Source organism: Leuciscus leuciscus (assembly GCF_965113295.1).
Source record: "Leuciscus leuciscus genome assembly, chromosome: 4".
Classification (NCBI taxonomy): domain Eukaryota; kingdom Metazoa; phylum Chordata; class Actinopteri; order Cypriniformes; family Leuciscidae; genus Leuciscus; species Leuciscus leuciscus.
Window position 1 is genome coordinate 20,424,595 of NC_138728.1, and position 7,096 is coordinate 20,431,690.

Consider the following 7,096-nt stretch of genomic DNA (forward strand, 5'->3'; position numbering starts at 1 on the left):
ATTTTAACATTGAAACAAATCCTCTTGCAAGTGTGCCCGGGGGATTGTTTTTTTCTCAGTGGATCTGAAATATGCCTACTTTCATTTATAGCCTCCCATCACAGACCGTTCTTGAGATTCGCGTTAGAAGGGGTGACTTACCAGTATGCAGTCCTTCCATTCGGACTGGCTCCGCGCACTTTTACAAAGTGCATGGATACGGCCCTCTTCCTTCTGAGACAGAAGGGAGTGTGCATTCTGAATTACCTCGACAAATGGCTCGTGTTAGCCCAGTCGGAGGCCAAGCTAGACACTCACAGATCCATACTCCTCAGCCTTTTGGAATGCCTGGGACTCAGGATCAACGATGCCAAGAGCTCACTGTCTTCCAGCAAACGGATCTCATTCCTGGGAGCAGTTCTCGATTCAGCCTAAATGCAGGCCACGCTCATGCCAGAGTGAGCTCTGGGGATCCAACAGCTCGTGGTGTCTTTCAAGGTAGGGGTTTTACAGTACTGTACAGTACTGGCTGTACCCTACAGTACTGGCTGAAACCCTGTGTTCCATCCCACACTTGGTGTCACGGACGCCTGAGGAAGGACCTCCTTTCCCAAGCGAAATTAATGATCTGGAACCCCAACCAGAGTCTCGACAGAAGCCTATGGACCTCTTTGCGAGGGTCCTAAACACTATTTCTGAGGCTAGAGCCCCATCCACAAGATGCCTCTACGCCCTTAAGTGGTTTGTTTTCATGGGCTGGTGCGCAGCCCGGAGGGAAGACCCGATGTCCTGTGACATTTCACTGGTACTGTCTATCTTTCAATAGCTGCTGGACAAGGGTTGCACCCCTTCCATGCTAAAGGTCTATGTGGGGGCCATAGAAGCACACTCCTTTGACCGGCCAGTCTGTAGGCAGGAACAACTTGGTTTTTCACTTTCTAAAGGGGTCCAGAAGGCTAAACCCGTCTCACCCCCTCACGGTTCCTACATGGGACATGTCTGCGCTTCTTTCCGAACTGCAGCCCCTTTCGCTTAGGACCACCCTCCCGCTAGCCCTACCATTAGTACAGCGAGTGGGTGACTTGCAAGCTCTCTTTGTGAATGCTTCTTGACTTAAATTTGGGCCTAACAACTGGAAAGTTGTCCTCAATCCAAGACATGGCTACGTACCTAAGGTGCTCTCTACTCCATTCAGAGTACAGGTCATTACTCTCTCTGCTTTTCTCCCCTCTGAGGGTGAGCAGGAGTTGCAATTATTCTGCACTGGACTTAAGATTATATATTGAGCACTCTGCCAAGTTTGGGCAGTCGGAGCAGCTCTTCATGTGCTTCGGAGGTCACACCAAAGGGCATCTGGTCATGAAGCAAAGACTTTCCCACTGCATAGTGGATGCAATTGCGCCAACTCATGCTTCGATGGACCTACAGTGCCCCATCAAGGTAAAAGCACACTCCTGGGCTCACCCTTCATCAAAAGCATGGCTTCATCCTGGGCATGGTCCAGTGGAGTGTCTATTGGCGACATCTGTGCGGAAGCCGGCTGGTCTTCGCCATCCACCTCCACCAGATTTTATAACTTGGATGTCCCTGCTCTACTAGCATGGGTCCTGTCTGTGTAGCTGAGCTTTGACCTCTACATGAGCTCAACCCAATAGAACCCTTTCTTGTGGCTTCGACATAATCTGAGTCTCTAAATGTTGGGTGGTTACCTCGCCCTACCTAACCTCGGTGCCCTCTGGGCCTTATTCAAGCGGCCTGGGCCAAGGCCATAGAACAATTGTCGTTCTGTAGTTATAAGCATGGCGCAATTGGACATGGGTCACAGAGCTTTTTTTTTTTAAAGGAACATAGGGCAGAATTTAAGTATAAATAAATGGACAATTTTTATGATGTAGGCCGAAAATGAGCTTCCCCTCTTTGAAATACCAGCAGCCGCCACTGGTATATGTATGTGTATATATATATATATATATATATATATATATATATATATATATATATATATATATATATATATATATATATATTATATATATACATAACAATGTCAGTCTCTAAAACCAATTACTATTTTGGTGTATTTGCATATGAATAGCCTATAGCCAAGTTATAATACTTTACCTTATCAGATATGAATAGCAATCGTTATGACTACTGTCAGCATTGCCAAACTTTTGAAATGTTATTTAAAAAAAATTGTTTTAAAAAAATTAAAACAACAGCCCCATTTAAACTACTTACCTGCCATTAAAGAGATAGTTCACCCAAAAATGAAAATTCTCTCATCATTTACCCTCATACCAATCCCTGATGTATATCGGCGAAGGGTACGCGCGCTACATACAGCCTACGACGTAGCTACGGCGTAAGTTCGACGCAGAAGTATAAATTGGGCTTAAGTCATATACATTGTGGATGCCATGAAGGTGATTAAATGATGAGAGAATTTATTTTTGGATGAACTATCCCTAAAGTTGTTCATCTACAAAATGTGCCTTTAAATATGCAAATTCAATATTTTTGAAAGTAAAATGAGTTGTGTGTTACACTAATGATAACCCTTTAATGATTTATGTGACACAAAGGATGTAATGTGCAGGTGGTCTTGTGATACTTGCTATACCCATACAATTATTTTTGAGAGCAGTAGGCCTACCTGTAAATGCACTATAGTATGAGGTGTCAATGTAATAACATTTTGAAAATGTAATAAAATGAACAAATGATGAATGAATTTGTGTGTTTCTTCTACCTCGTACCAGTTAATGGTGTCTGTGCTTTTGTTTGTTTGTTTGGAAGCCAGTGATTATAGTTTATAAAGTTATAAATATGGATATTTTTCCTACAAAAAGGCATCACTTCACTTCAGAAGGCCTTTATTAACCCCTTGGAGTTGTATGGATTACTTTTATGATGGATGGATGGATGTGCTTTTTTGGGCTTCAAAATCTAAGGTACCATTCACTCCGATTATAGAGCTTGGAAGAGCCAGGATATTTTTTAATATAGCCTAACTCCGATTGTGTTTGGCTGAAAGAAAAGTCATATACACCTAGGATGGCTTGAGGGTGAGAAATTATGGGATAATTTTCATTTCTGGGTGAACTAACCTGTAATGAGTTGCCGTTGATAATAAGAATAAGCAAGTTTAGATCACATACAAACAGAGTCCATGCAGACGGATGTACATGCAAACAAATGTCTTTCTTTATTACTTGTGCTTCATTAAACATGGTCTCAAAACTTCTTGTGGCTTTTCCTTGTTCACACATACACACAAAACGATACCTTGTAAACACTGCATACGATTAAAATCCACTTTGTATGCTACTCTGCAGTGCAGTCAAAAACTGTGTGCTTCCCAATTACCAACTCACACACTTGTTGCTCAGGTGCTCTAATTATACTCACAGTCACAGGACCACTCAGTGGACAACAACAATTTCAAGACTAATAATGTCATGTTACCTGACAACTGTGTTGCTAAGCAATGATTAAATTGGGGCAGTCATGGCCTAGTGGTTAGGGAGTTGAACTGGTAACCCAAAGGTTGCTGGTTCGATTCCAGAGCCGGTGGGAAATGACTGAGGTGCCCTTGAGCAAGGCACCTAACCCCTAATCGCTCCCCGGGCGCCACACAAAGGCTGCCCGCTGCTCTGGGTGTGTGTATCCACGTTTGCAGTGTCTGTGTGTGTTAACTACTCACTACTCTGCTCCTAATGTGTGTGCATTAACTTGGATGGGTTAAATGCAGAGGTCAAATTCCAAGTATGGGTTACCATACTTGGCCGTTACGTGTCACTTTCACTTTCACTTTCACTTCACTTAAATGGCCTGAAAAGGAAACTGGAAAAAAACAAAGGGTTTCATGAGAAGTACTCTAATTTTTTTTGCTTATGTTGTACTTAAAGGTTATGCAGAGAAGGTACCATCTCACCAAATAGATAGTGTGGATTGCAAAGTTTGGTACATTCCTCAACATGGGGTGTTTCATCCTAAGGGATCATTGAGAGTCCTGTTCGACTGTGGAGCAGCATATAAAGGAACATCACTAAATAGTCCATTGTTGTAAGGCCCTAACCTTACCAATTCTTTGGTAGGTGTACTGATGAGATTCTGGCAAGAACCAGTAGCCTTCATGGCTGGCTGACATTGAAGCAATGTTCCATCAAGTTAAAGTGGCTGAGGAAGAGGTAGATTTTCTTCGTTTCTTATGGTGGCCTGATGGAGAATTGACTGGAGAGCCCATTACATTTAGGACAGTTCATCTTTTTGGAGTCGTGTCTTCTCCAAGCTGTGCTTGTTACGCCTTGAAACAGACCGCAAAGGACAATCAAGTAGAAGGACTTTCCAGCAGAGGTAATTGAAACTATCAACAATAACTTTTATGTAGATGACTGTCTGAAGAGTGTCACTGAGGAAGTGGCCATCTCTATGGTTAAAAATCTCACTGTTCTCTGTCAAAAGGACAGAGCAACAGTGAGATCTAACAAAATGGATCAGCAACTGTCACAAAGTGTTGCAGTCAGTTTCTGAGGAACACTGAGTTTAGAATATACAGCAGCTAGATCTGGATCGAGACAAATGGCCTGTTGAAAGAGCTTTAGGTCTTTAGTGGAGTGTAGAAACCGACACCTTTAAATTCAAGATTTCCTTGAAAAATCAACCAAGTACTAGGAGAGGCATTTTATCGGTGGTAAGCTCTGTCTATGTTCCGTTGTTTTTTTAGCACTGCTTATTCTGCCAGCTAAAGTAGGGGAGCGCGGGGCACAACCTAACGCGGGGCTAGTTGTAACACGCTTGTTTTAAATACTTCCGCACATGCTTGGATGACGAAACTTTGTGTATTTACTAGTTGCCATATCAACACTACATAGAAAAAAAAATTCCGCCAAAATTATTTTTATTTTTGGAAGATATCCATAGACATTTATTAAACCATAGCAAAAGCAAATATCTTACTTAAAGCCACACCGCGGAACTTTTGCGGGCGCTAGGGGCGCTAGACCTGTAACTTTCACGTCTAGCGCCCCTAGAGGCCACAAGCGCCGCAGCACTGTCGCAAAAGTCTGCTCCATGAGTATATCAGAGCCTATGGTCACGTGATGGCCGTAAAGCGATACGTTCTCCAGGTCACATGACCTGGCCAACGACGGTCCGTCTTCTCCAAACTTACATAGGCGGTATTTCAAGAGGGCAGCCCCGCTCGGAGCATTAATAGTGTCAAACGCTGTATATTGGCCTGAGGAATCATTTAAAATAACTTGTATGCGTCAACTCTTTAGGTCACAAAGTCCACGGTGTGGCTTTAAGTTAATTTTTCATCTCTATTTTTTGTGTTTATTTAAAATAAGACAAATATGATATTATTTTAATCTCCAAGATGTTATTTAACAGTTGAGATAGTTATTTAATGCTTCGCTAACTAGCAGAATACACTAGCAGGGTTTAAATCCCAGTTGTGCAGGCGGGGGCATGTTGTAACACTGCGTTACAATGTGCCCCTATTAGAAATATGCTATTATATTCTATACTTTTATTAATTTTATTGGGAAAACGTGAGAAAAAGGTGAATAAAGACTGAGAGTCAATGTTCAGAAATGACTAATTATTTATTTGTTTTGAACTATGTTGTATAGCTGTGTTTTCATGTGTTCGTAGTCAAAACTCAAAAATGAGTTTATATTTAATTATTAAAAATTGCCATTATTTTATATGAAAAAGTGTTTTAATTGTATTTTATTTAGAAAATATTTTAGTTTGTTTTGTATATATTTTTTATTAGATCAGATAACATTTTAAGCTGTCATATGTTATGTTACAATGTGCCCCCACACATGTTACAATGTACCCCACCTATGGGGCATGTTGTCACATTTCACTTCCATTCTTTCGGGGTATGTCAAGAAAAAAGTATATACTGTATTAATAAAACAAAACCACATAATTGTACTAGACATGTGGGAAATTAATGTGGGAAAAAATAAATACTCTGAATCATAAGTAGATTTACACAAACTGAGAAAGTCAAAAAGCGTTAGGTTGTGCCCCGCTCTCCCCTACTTTTACAGGAGTTGTGCAGACAGAACTTCCATTACTTCTCAGAATGGAAACTTTTGAAAGTTGCAGTTGCCTGGTATTTGAAACTGCAGAAACTTCTGATGGAGCCGAGTCGTAAACGAAAGGAGCTATCTTAGGAGCAGATTGATAGTGTTGCTGTAGATGTAAAATTACAGAAGTTTTAAAGCATCTCTGGGCAGACAAAGTTTGACTGTGGAGGATCTGTCCTATGGCTGAGATTGACATAATTCGTTTCAGTCAACAGGAACAATTCCAAGAGGAAATTGCTGAGCTCAAGGATAGAAATGTTGGCGTTAAAAGAAAAAGTTCTGTCTACAGTTTAGATCCTGTGTTGTGTGATGGAATGTTGCTAGTGGGAGGAAGACTAGCTAAGTCAGCTATAAACGATTGAAATAAAACTGCCCCTTTTGTTATCTAAAGATTAGCATGTTTCACATCTCATACTTCGAGACATTCATGAACAGTTGGGTCATGGTGGCAGAAATCAGATGCTTTCTGATTGCAAACGGCAACCCTGTTGCAAGAAAAATAATCAGTGTGATTATACAGAAGTGTGTCATCTGTAGACGTTATATAAGGGGACGTTGGGTGAACAGTTCGACACGTTGAATCGGCGTCGGGCCGTCGGTGAGAGAGAGAATTCTGATTGGCTGTTCAGCTTAGTAACCGAGTCATATTCGAGTCATGCACAAGAATAATAACAAAACATAACAGTGAGCAAAGAGGTCAAAACGGTACAGATAGAAGGCTGTTCTAATGTTACGTCATCTTACCTGAGTGTTCTTTGGCAAATATTTCAATATTAACATGAGCAGAGTGGAATAAAGAAAGTGTTTAGATCGATATTCAAAACGGTAAGCACGCACTGCTTTGTTTATGGTTTGTGTATCTGCAGCGTCAGTTTCCCTTTTTGAATGACGAATATAGATGAATATATCTTCAGAAATAGACAGTTGTCTCATTTACACGCAGGCGCAGAACGCACATTCTAGCTGACAGTCGGCTGTAGTTCTCTCCGTGTGTTTAAGTGAAGCTT